The sequence below is a fragment of the Macrotis lagotis genome, chromosome 8 (assembly GCF_037893015.1).
Source record: "Macrotis lagotis isolate mMagLag1 chromosome 8, bilby.v1.9.chrom.fasta, whole genome shotgun sequence".
NCBI lineage: Eukaryota > Metazoa > Chordata > Mammalia > Peramelemorphia > Peramelidae > Macrotis > Macrotis lagotis.
The window spans coordinates 127,449,094-127,462,135 of NC_133665.1; positions in this window are offsets into that span (position 1 = coordinate 127,449,094).

Consider the following 13,042-nt stretch of genomic DNA (forward strand, 5'->3'; position numbering starts at 1 on the left):
CAATCATATCACTACCTCTCTAAATAGGATGATGGTAGATTCATTTTCAAATCTGGCCTCAGACACTTCTTAACTGTGTGAACCTGTGCAAGTAATTTAACCCCATTTGCCTCAGTTCCTATAATATGGAAACACAGTGGAGAAGGAAATGACAACCTACTCTAGAATTTTTGCCAAGAAGCCCTCATTTTTCAAATATTGCAAACTGAATCAAATTTACAAAATATAAGTCATCCCCCAATTGATAAATGATCAAGAGATATGAGCCAGTTTCAGATGAAGTTATCAATGCAATCTCTTTAAATCATTTAAAAATATCCTAATTCACTACTGATAGGAAAAATGTGGGTTGGAACAATTTTAAGGTACTACTTTATATGCCTATTGGATTGGCTAATAGGACAGAAGGAAAAAATAACAAATGTTAAAAGGGATGTAGGGAAATTGAGACATTGATGCACTATTGGAGGAGTTGTGAAAGGATTCAACAGTTCTGTAGAGCAATTTGGACCTATGCCCAAAGGGCTATAAAACTATGCCTACCCTTTGCCGTAGCAATGCCACTGCTAGATCTATATTATAGAAGAGATGAAATATGAGAAGAAAAGGACTATATATAGGAATATTTATAGTAATTATTTTTTAGTGACAGGGAGCCACCAGAAGAGACTGAGGGATGCCCATTGGTTGGGGAACTGAGATTTTGATTGAGATAAAATACCATACTATTATGGGAAATGATGAACAGAATGCTTTCAGTAAAACAACTTACATGAACAGATGCAATAGGAATGATATATATGTATATAAAATGTATATATATATATATATATATATATATATAAATGTATATAAAGTAACAGTAATACTGCAGGATGATCAGCTGTGAATGATCTACCTTTTCTCAGCAATGCTGTGACCTAAGTGAGCTCTGAAAAGCTTATGGTAAAGAATGCTATTCATCCCAAAGACAGAGCTAATGGTATCACTGAATACAGATTGAAGCATAATTTTTTTAACTTTATTTTTCTTGACATTTCCCTTTTTGGGAGGTTTATTTACTTTTAGAACTTGACTATTGTGGTAATATTTTTCATGACTATATATTTTTAAACCTATATCAAGTTCAATGAGGATGGTATAGGGTGAGAAGAAGAAGAAGAGACAGAATTTGGAACTCAAGGTTTTGGAAGTGAATGTTGAACTTGTTTTTGCATATAACTTGGGAGGAAAATGAAATAAAATAAAGATAAAAGACAAAATAAGGAAAGAAAACCACATGGACAAAAGTCCTTGAGAATTACATACAGTCAGATTCAACTGAACAACAACTAAAATAAGTCATGGAAAAATGTTAGTGGATGCAAAATATAATTGTTGAGGAGGTAAGAATTTAACCAATTTCCTACTTCCCACAAAAAAAGGACATCATGAAGATAAAAAAAAGTTCTTGAAAAAATACTGATTCATAGCCAAGCTGAGTTCTACACACACACACACACACACACACACACACACACACAGCCTCATTTCCACACAATCCTTACTGTCAATCCCCTTTCAGAAATATCAAAGAAATACTACATTTTTTTCCTTCAACCACATTCAAATGTGTCATCACAATCTCATTTAACCTAATCTAAAAATGTAAAAAGTAGAATTCTCTAGAAAAATAGAAAGTCAAAGGGATTGTAAAATATAAATTTGAAACACCTGAGGAAGGAAAGCAGCCCACACACAGTTTTATTTTTTCATTCAGTCCAAGTGGAATATCTTTATGAGCGCTAAAAGAAACGCTAATTCTTTGCTTCTAGCTTCTCTCCTCAACTATCAAATTGATTATGTCACACTCCTATTGAATAAATCTCAAAGGTTCCCTACTCCCTCCAGAAAGAAATTTTTAAAAACCCTCTTTTTTTTTTCAAGCCCTCCCTGCCTTTTCAGTATAACACATAACTCACCTTCAGGTATGTTCTCTTCTTCTGTTCCATGACATTGATTTCTTTTTTGTAACTCTCCATCTCTTGACTTTATATCTTCCCTAGTTGTTCTCCATACCCAACATTCCCTCTCTCCTCATCCCTGATTCCTGACTTCCCTGACTTCCTTTGAGTCTCTACAGTCTCTTCTGCTTCAAGAAACCTTTCCCAATCCCCTTAATTGTAATGTTTTCCATTTGTTGTCTCCTATTTTGCCTGTTTGTAGCTTTTTTTATATACATAATTGCTTGCATAATGTTTCCCTTGTTAAAATATGAGATTCTTGAGAACAAGAGCTGTCTTTTACCTTTCTTTAGATCTTCAAGATTCAGTTCAGGACTTGATAAGTGGGTTCTCAACAAATGCTTGTTGAAGTGGCAACTTGAAATCAATACACTAAAATTTGGAGGGAGGCACTAGAAGCAGATGAATAAGGAAAAGCCTCACATAGGTGACAAAAAACTGTGCTTTGAAGAAAATTGGAGATTCTGAGTTGGAAATGAAGAGGGAATTTGAGATGGAATGTTATGATTATGGTGGGTAAGAACACCATTTTGGCCAGACTATACAACACATGAAATGGAGAAGAACATAAGTCCTTTTTTGATTGAAATTTTATTTTATTTTTTCAATTACATGCAATGTTAGTTTTTCAGCATTCATCCATTTGAAATTTATGACTTCCACATTTTTCTATCACCATCCCTTCCCTCCTTCCTCCCCATGGCAGCAAACAGCCTGGTAAAAGTTGTACATATGCATATTTATATATTAGTCATGTTGTGAAAAAGGTATTAGAATTAAGGGAAAAGAAAAAAGCATGAGAAAGGAAGGAAAAACATAAAATAAGTTTTTAAAAAGTGAACTTAGTACATATTCAGACTCCATAGTTGTTGTTTCCCCCCCCAGAAGTGGATGGTATTGTCCATAGCAGATATCTCATGGTTTTCCTTGATCTCTGAACTGCTGAGAAGAGCTGCATCCATCTTAGTTGATCATCTCAAAATGTTGTGGTTTATGTGAGCAATATTTTCTTCTTTCTGTTCATTTCATTTAGAATGAGTTTATGTAAATATTTACATATTTTCAGTGCATAAGTCTTGAAAGCTAAACTTAAGTCAGGTTGTAAAGGTAAGAGTGAGCCATTGGAGTATGATTTAGCCAGACATGTGCTTTAGGAAAATCACTTTGGCAGCTGTGTGGATGTTATGTTGTTGGATGAGAATGTCATAGAATTCAAGTGAGAAGAACTATATTTTATGGATGAAGAAAATGAGATCCAGTGAAGTTATGACTTGAGTAAAGTCATACAAGTGAGTTGTGTCAAAAGTAGAATTAGAACCCAAGTTCTATTTCCTTTAACCCTTTTTGACTCATTCACTCATTCTCTAAACATGCACTATTTCTAACCCTTAATGAGATACTATAGCATTCAAGATCTTGCCCTCAATGATGTCTATTAAACCAAAAATCATAAGGCAAAACAAGTGTTATTAAAGTATTGTTTCTCTTTTTATAAAGCATCACAAATTACACTAATCTTCCTCTACACCATAGTATTTTACTACATATCTGTTGAATCCCTGTTCAGACTACATATGTTGAGTCTGGACTCCCTTATCCTTTTCCTGGGGTGAGGGGGAGGGAGATAAGGAAGACAAGTTCTACCTTTGTACATCAAGGTCTCCATTTATTGAACCAAATACAAGTGCTTAAATATCCCTTCCAGTCCCTAATCTACTCCCACTCCTGTGGAACTTAGTAAAATAATCTTCTGGTGCTCAAGGGCACCAGGTGATGAAGGTTCGCAGCACTCCCACACACACAACAGTTCCTAACATATATCATTCTTCAGATCAGTTTTTTAGGAGAAGCTCAATACCACACAAAAGTTACAGTGTTATGGATGTGCCTAAGGGTCTAGAATTGGTTGTAGAGAAACAAGAAAATCTTATCTGAGCCTTGGTCAAATGTCTATCAGAAAGGCTTTCTCATCCTCAGGAGTCATTCATTCAATACATAATTCCAAAAGGAATAGCCCACAGCTGTCATCTCTCTGTGGGTTGTTTTTATTTACTGTAGTCTTTATGTATTTTATTTATTATCGTCTTATCTATTTATTATTAAAGGCAATAGGATTAAATGATATGTCCAAGGTCACACAACTAGGAAATATTAAATGATGGAGGTCGAATTTGAACCCAGGTCCTCCTGACTCCAGGGCTGGTGCTCTATCCACTGCACCACCTAGCTGGCTCCTATTACAGTTTTTATGTGTATTATTCTCCTTTTTCCCTTTACATCAATTTATACAAATCTTCCAATGTCTTATAGATTTTGGAGTGTGAGAGATAAATGGGTAAAAGGGCTGATATTGTAGATTTTGCTGTGTATGTGTGTATGTACATATATATATATATATATTTGATTATTGATTTTCTGCGAGGATTATTTCTTAGACACTGTCTCTCTCTCTCTCTCTCTCTCTCTCTCTCTCTCTCTCTCTCTCTCTCTCTCTCTCTCTCTCTCTCTCTCTCTCTCTCTTCCCCTTGTTTTTTACTACCATTTTGGTGCACTCATGTCTGTTTTGATGTAAAGGGGATGAGAAATAGCTGAGAGATAGTTTCTCGGGTCCTTTTCATCTCCAGCATCTCGCTATAAGTATCAATCTCTAGTCTCAACATTTAGGGGAAAAATAACTCTATTGATCAGAGAAAACTGCCACATTCAATACCTGACTTCCAGTCTTCTGACTCCTACTCAAAAATTCTTTCCATTGATGTTTACTCTGGAGTTTCTCAGATGGTGTCATCTGCCAGCAGGGTCAACCATCTACTTCCACACTGCAGGAGAGCCTAAGAGAACAACAGGACATTCCTATAACTCCTAGTAGGCATCCTATGATGGGCATCGTTCTTCTTCTGCCCTTTTCCTATCTTCACCTTCCTCCTGATCTTTTGCAAGTTTCTCCAATTCCCTTCTACCCTCCCTGCCCCTACATAGTACAAGTATCCATATATGGAAGACACTGTAATAAGTACTTTTATAAATATTATATCATTTGATCCTTATGATTATCCTGGGAGGTAGCTGCTATTATTACTCTAATTTTGCACTTGAGGAAACTGAGAAAAATGAAGGGTTAAGTGTTTTGTCCAGCATCACACAACTAATGGCTGAGGCTAAATTTGAATTCAGGTCTTCCTGAATCCAAGGTAAATGCACTCTCTATTGTACTTTTAATTGCCTTTATAATGAAATACAATGGCATTAACTTATATTTGCACATGAATTATCTCATTTGATTCTCAGAGTAAATGACTTGTGTCAGTATCTTCATTTTGCAACAAAACAATTTAAGACATCAAAAAAAGGGAAAAGACCTGCCCCAACTTACATCTTCAGAGCTAGTCAAAGTTTGTAGGTTAATTCCATGAGAATTTTCCCCAATATATTACGGAGTGATACGAGTTTGGAGAAAGATGAGGGAGGTAGCATGGTACAAAGAGGATATGGATTTAAATATTAATACTAAATATTAATCCTGTCACTTTTGGGTTAATAATTTAACCTCTCTGGAACTCAGTTTCCTTATTTGACTATTAAATTAAGAGGATGAACAAGTTTATCTCTAAAGACCTTCTAAGTATAAATCTACAATTTTCCTTTTCTTTGGTAACTTGAATGCCTTACAAAACTTGTGGGGAGAGGGGACAGCTAGGTGGTACAGTGGATAGAGCATTTGTCCCAGAGTCAGGAGGACCTGAATTCAAATCCTATCTTGGATACTTATTAATTCCCTAGCTATGTGACTTTTGGCAAGTCACTTAACCCCACTGCCTAAAATAAATAAAATTAAAAAAAAAAAAACTTGTGGGGAGAGCAGTAAAATGACACTGGATATATGAGAATAGGATAGGGAAAAAAAGATAGAAAAGACTATCTAGTAACAAGGTGAAGGATGGGGAGAACAAGGGAAACCTGGGGATCTTTGGTTTACAAATTCCCAGGTGGCTAATTCTGGGATTAGAAATTTCTTAAAAGGGGCGGCTAGGTGGCACAGTGGATAAAGCACCGGCCCTGGAGTCAGGAGTACCTGGGTTCAAATCTGGTCTCAGACACTTGATAATTACCTAGCTGTGTGGCCTTGGGCAAGCCATTTAACCCCATTTGCCTTGCAAAAACCTAAAAAAAAAGAAATTTCTTAACAGACATTGATCTTTCACAATGTAGACTAAGTGTTCTGATACTGATTCTGTATGAGGAAATGTCTGAAATTATGTAAACTGGGCAGAAATGAGAGGTCTAAGATACAAATACCGTGGTTCCACAAAGATCATGGAAATTTTGATAGTTCAAAGGGAAAGTCTCCAAGTCTTAACAAAGAACCATGGAGCTCTTTCAGTTCCTTTGAAAATCAATCAATCATCAGTTATTTATTCACATATTGCAGTGAAATGTGGTACAAGATCTGGTTCTACTACTTATTATCTCTGTGAGTTTGGATTAACCTTTTTGGCCCTCAGTTTTTTTTGTCTGTAAATTGAGAGGTCTGGAATAAGGATCTTGCCTCCAGCATCCCTTCCAACTTTAAAGTTGTGTCTGAAATCCTAAATAATGACTACTCTTTTCAATACTGTGTATTGTAGGGGACACCAGTGAATCTAAATTAGACTCCCTGCTCTGGGGCAGCTTATGGTTCATTTGGAAAGATGACATATATTCTTGTAAGAGACAGGAAGTTGAATAAAAGACAATAAGTACACTTTTTAAATGAACTCTTAACCTTTTTTTGTTTATTTTTTCTCATTGCATGTAAAGATAGTTTTCTACTAAGATTTTGGTTTTCATCTTTTCTCCTTTTTTTTTCTACTCCCTCCCCAAGACAGCAAGTAATCTTATATAACCTATACAGACTTATAAACATACACAATTATGCTAAATGAATTTCCATATTAGTCATAGTGAAAGAAGAATCAGATCAAAAAGAAAAAAACATAAGGAAAAATTTTAAAAAGTGAAAATAATATGCTACAGTCTTCATTCAAACTCCATGTTTCTCTGGATATGGATGGCATTTTCTTTCACAAGTCATTTGGAATTGTCTTTGATCACTTTAAGAAAAGCAAAATCCATTGAAATTGATCATTACACAATGTTGATGTTAATGTGTCCAATTTTCTCCTGGTTCTACTCACTTCACTCAGCATCAGTTTATGTAAATCTTTCCAAGCTTTTTTGAAATCTGACTGCTCAAGTGCAATAGTTTTGCATTACATTCATAATATAATTTGTTCAGCCATTCCCCAATTGATGGGCATCCCCTGAATTTCCAATTCTTCGTCACTACAAAAAAGAGTTGTTAAATATATTTTTGTACATGTGTGTCCTTTTTTAAAAATGATATCTTTGAGATTCAGACCTAATAATGCTATTGCTGGATCAAAGGTTTTGCAAAGTCTTGGAGCCCTTTGGCATAGTTCCAAGTTGCTGTCCAGAATGGCCAAATACTATTTTTTTTCACATTCCCTCTAATATTGATAATTTTCCTTTTCTGTAATATTAACAAGTTTGATAGGTGTAAGATAATACCTGAGTTGTTTTAATTTGCATTTATCTAATAAATAGTGATTTAGAACAGTTTTACATGACCATAGATAGAATGAAACTTTTTTCAATTCCTCCAGCTTTTCTCATGCCTTCACTCCAGTTATTTTTCTTTTCTTTTCATTTTTAAAATAATTCTATCTGCATATCTATCAATCCATCTATCATCTATCTATCTATCTATCTATCTATCTATCTATCTATCTATCTAGTCCTCAATGAAACTATAAACTCAGGAACAATTGAAGGCAGAAACTATTTTATTTTACTTTGGGGGGGAATTATTTTTTTGTTTGTTTTTCCTAGACATAACAGGTATTTAATAAATACTTGTTGATAGTAAAATATTGAATTTTCTGGTCTAGAACTTCAGAGAAAGAAAGAAACAAGGGCAGCAGTGGTCAGGGAGGGTTTCCTAGAGGTGGTAGGTAGGACTCAAGAGAGAAATGAGTGACTTGGGAAGATTTAGCTGATGAATGGAGAGGAGGGAGGAAAGTGTTCCAAGGCAAAAATGAGTGAAAGCACAGAGATCAATGGGATGCCAATGTTGCCTTCATGGAACAGGGAGGGGTTCAGCTAACTAAAGCAGATGATCTAGGTTAGTAGCAATGGGAAATAAAATCTGATTATGGAGGATCTTGAAAGTTATATAGAGTTTACAGTCCATGGGATAGGAAATAAAGAATCATTGGAAATTTTTGAAGATGACAGTGATAATAAACTTAGGGATTGCATTTAATTTCCCTGGACTTCAGCCTACTCTTCTACAAATTAAAGACATTGGACTATATGATCCAACATCTCTTTTTAATGACTGAAAAGTCATGGTTTATAATTTTGATGAAAGAGCCCAACTCTGGACTTACTCTTTCAATCTTCATGTAATATAAATGTGGCTACAATTAACATTCAATGGCTATTCCAAGTCTGGTATGGGAGAATAGATATCTGATATGGGATCTGGAAAGTCTGATTCCAAATCTCCAAAAGGAGACTTCTATTTTTTCATCTTTAAAAGAGAGGAGGAGGAGAAGGGCCTTGGCTGAACTGTCAGCTGACCTGAGAGAGAAAATCTGCAATAGATGTTTCTGGACAATCACTTCTTCACTTTTTTATCTTTAAGATGGGACTAGAATTACAGCTGTCTACTACACTTCAAATATTGGTAGTGAATGCGAAATGAGGATTTTTTAAAAATAAAGAATTTAGAATTTTCAGAAGAAAAGTCACTTTCCCTAATTTCTCTAAAGGGAACAGTAACTAACAATTTACTAGCCAGTTTAGCTCCAATCTGCCCAAATCCTCCATACACCAAAACTACTTTTGTTTACTAATAACAAAAACATTTATCCAAACAGTAAACAGAACTTGGAAAAGTTAAAGTAATTAATAGAATATGCATTATTACTAGAGGGAAGAAATCAGATAAAATTCTAGTTGAGAGAGACAGTCAGAGACACATACACACACACACACACACAGAGAGACAGAGAGAGAGAGAGAGAGAGAGAGAGAGAGAGAGAGAGAGAGAGAGATTGAGAACTATCCAGGGAAGTTCATTCTTAACAGACTATAGGAATTTAAGGGATGTTGGGGGTGGGAGCAGTTTCCTCCTTTCTTCGACTCTGGGTTTTCCATTAGCTATTGAAAAAATTTATGCCTTCCTGATTGTGGCTCTAGAAGTCTCTGCAGTTATTCAATGTTTTGATTAGCTGGTCAGAAGTTAAATCTTTCACTGTATATGCAGCAGACCTTCAAAGAACAGCTCTAAACTTTGGTAGGAGTGGGATTACAACGAAATGTTAAAAAAATATGCATCTCAATGTGGATATCAAATGAATTGAAGGGGGAAGAGGCTAAAGATATAGTCCAGACTTCTGGGGGTGGGGGGAGAAGATCTGTGATCTTATTTAGAAAACCTCATGTCTCCTAAGCCCTGTCTTCCAATTTATTTGAAAAAACAGAACTATAATGTCAAGACTCTCAGAGTTTTTGCTCTATTGAACTTAAAATATATCTTTTGTTATCTTTCCTTTGACTCAAACCATTTTTAGACAATTATTATTGTTTGAATGTTCTTTTCCTGACATCAAGCCTAAATTTTGAACATTACAAATTTCACTCATTGTTCCAGGTTATGCCCTCCAGGGCCATCAGAACTAGACTAATCCCTCCTTCATATGAAAAACTTTCAAAGGTTTCAATACAGCTATCATATCCCACCTATCCCTCACTTCCATCCATAACCATCATGTTCAGTTCTTGCATAGAACAATATCTTACACCTTTTACCTAGATAAAATCAAAATTGATACATACCTAGAGATAATACAAGAAAATTTGAAAAGTGTGGAACATATTACTTATTAGATTTATTCATAGATGAGCAGTTAATGAATAAACAAGAGATAGAGAGCAAAATTAGGTGTAAATGGATAATTTTTATTTCATTAAATTATAATAAGAATATTAATGTTTGTCCTTCATTATTGAAGAAGATCTCAACATCAGGGAGGTGATGCCATGACAAGCACATGATTTGAAATAGAGTGAGGCGGGACTATGCTAAGCCACCAGTCTCACTTTCTCCTCCAGAGTCATCTGGACTGAGTGGCCAGATAGGAATCAGGACCACTGTAGACGGGGAGGCAATCAGGGTGAAGTGACTTACCTAGGGCCACACAGCTACTTTCAAGTGTCTGAGGTCAGATTCAATCTCTTGTCCGACTCCAAGACCAGTGTACTATCCACTGTGCCACCTATATTTATACAAATAAAACAGATATAGCCAAGATCAGAAGGAAAACAAAAAAAAATCAGGGAAAAATTTATAGGCAGTTTCTCAGATAAAGGTCTCGTAGCTCAAAAGTAAAAATGCACAATTCTTTCAGTTGCATTGGTTTCATTGTCAGGTACTTATACATTAGTGAAAACAAAGATATTAGTGATATAGTCATGCATTTGTATCATGGATTATCTCTCTACTGCCTTAGATTTCTTTCCCTAAAGTGATTTTCCTGAAATGATGCAGAGAGTGATTTTTCTGCCTCTTTTTGAGCCTAGGACAACTTTTTGGAAAGAAACTGAATTCCTAGAACATTTTTCAAAATTGAATGTTGATATAAGTATGGTGAATGGAATGCTGGGGATGGAAGTAAGGAGTTGGATTCAGATCATTCTTCTAACACTTACAGGTGTTGAATAAACCTTGGGCAAGCCAGTTAACTTCCATATACCTCAAATAACCATCTAAGTTAAAATTGAGTTGTTGTATGTGTTGAAAGAATGAATTCTTCAACACGAATGAAATCAAACATTTTCCACATATATTTGTATGTATCTATATGTATATTGTTGTTTAGTCATTTCCTTTGTGTTAGACTTGTAACCTCATTTGGAAGTTTTCTTGGAAAAAAAATTCTGAAATGGTTAACCCTTTCCTTCTCCACATCGTTTTACAGATGAGGAAACTGAAGCAAATAGGGTGACATGTCCAGGGTCACACAGCTAATGTGTAAGGCCAATTTTGAACTCAGGAAGATGAGTCCTCCTGACTCTTAGGCTAATAGAGCCTACTAGCTCCATGCAAAGATTACTTCAGATATCAATAGTTAATACTTGATAAAAATCTGGGAGATAATGCAGCAAAGCCGAAGAACAAGAAAAGATTAAGAATTTTGTTCTGGGAGACTGCCCTGGCATTTCTACCTTAAGGAGTAATAATAGCTAAAAGTTATGCAGCATTTTAAGGTTTACAAAGTTCTTATATATGAATATTATATAACAATATTTACATAACACTTCCTTTTTTCCAGACATTGTGCTAAGCATTTCTAAAATTGTCTTATCTGACATTTGTCTTTAAAATTATCTTATCTGACAATTGGCTTTAAAATTATTGTCTTATCTGACAAGTAACACTATAAGATGGATACTCTTGTTAACTCCAATTTTCAGTTGAGGAAACAAACTGATAGTAGTTAAGTGACTTGCCTGGGGTCCCCCCCCCGAATAAGTATCTGAGGCTAGATTTGAACTCAGACCTTCCTGATTCTAAATCCTCATCTGCCCTGACTAAGGTAGCTATTGCTGGTATTTATTTTTTATTAGCCAATTTATGATACTTGAAGGGAAGCAAGGAGATATGGTGACACATTTGACAAGGAAAACAAGGTTATAAGTGATCTTGAATGCCAAAGAAAACATTTCCTAGTATGTAACTTCTCAATGTTCTGGTGAGACTCCTTACCTTGGTAAAGGAAAACAAAAGCATCATACTCATCTGCATCATCTCAGGACACATTATTTAAGGGTAACTTAATTAGTTCTTGTTTGTTCAGATTTTCAGGCTTATCTGATGGCTCTCCGTGACCCCTTTTGGGGGTTTTCTTGACTAAGATACTGGAGTGCTTTGCCATTTCCTTTCTCAGCTCATTTTAGAGATGAGGAAAGTGAGGCAAACCCAGTGAAGTGACTTGCCCAAGGTCACACAACTAGAAAGTGTCAGAGGCCAAATTTGAATTCAGGAAGAGGAATCTTCTTCACTCCAGGTGAGGGCTTAATCCACAAACCACCTAGCTACTCCAACTTCATTTGTTAAACTCCACCAACATCTAGCCTTTCTTAATGCTACTGGGAATGGCCTTTGATAAGTTTATGCCAGATGAAGCTGTGCCTACACTGTACCCTCTGTATGCTGAAATTAGATCGAAAGGTTTTAGATTAAACATTAGATTAAAAGTTCTTCCTAGAACCTATTTGCATGGCTTCACAATTCAATTTCAAAACTAAAAAAATGCATTTATATGAACAAGTACACAGTGAAAATGGTACAGTAAATAATGGTCCAATTTCCTTGAGTTATGATGTCACTTATTATATATCTTTAGTTCAGTCAGATCAAGCAAATGAGGGGTACAATACTTCTTCCCCACAAAAATATGCTTCTTTCTAGTATACCATGACTTTAGAGAAGAATCAGGTTTAAATTAATATAATTGTTTGGCCTCATATATATATATATATATATATATACATACATATATATATATATATGTGTGTGTGTGTGTGTGTGTGTGTTCATTTTTTTTTATTTTTTCCAGGCAATGGAATTAAGTGGCTTGCCCAAGTCCACAGAGCTAGGTAATTATTAAGTGTCTGAGGCCGGATTTGAACTCAGGTCCTCCTGACTCCAGAGCCAGTGCTCTATCCACTGTGCCACCTAGCCACCCCTTGTGTGTGTGTTTTTAAATATAGAATTATCTTAGATAATCCTACAAGAAAAAAATAATGGAATCAGGGGGAAGGTAAAACAATTTGGTTAATTTTCTGATGAAAGTGGGGTCAGCAAATAGGAAATTTGGAACAAGAATGAAATTGATTTGGAGAATGGATTAAAGTTATAGGGGACAAGAATTTATTAAGCACTAGCTATATATCAGGTATACCAGGCACTG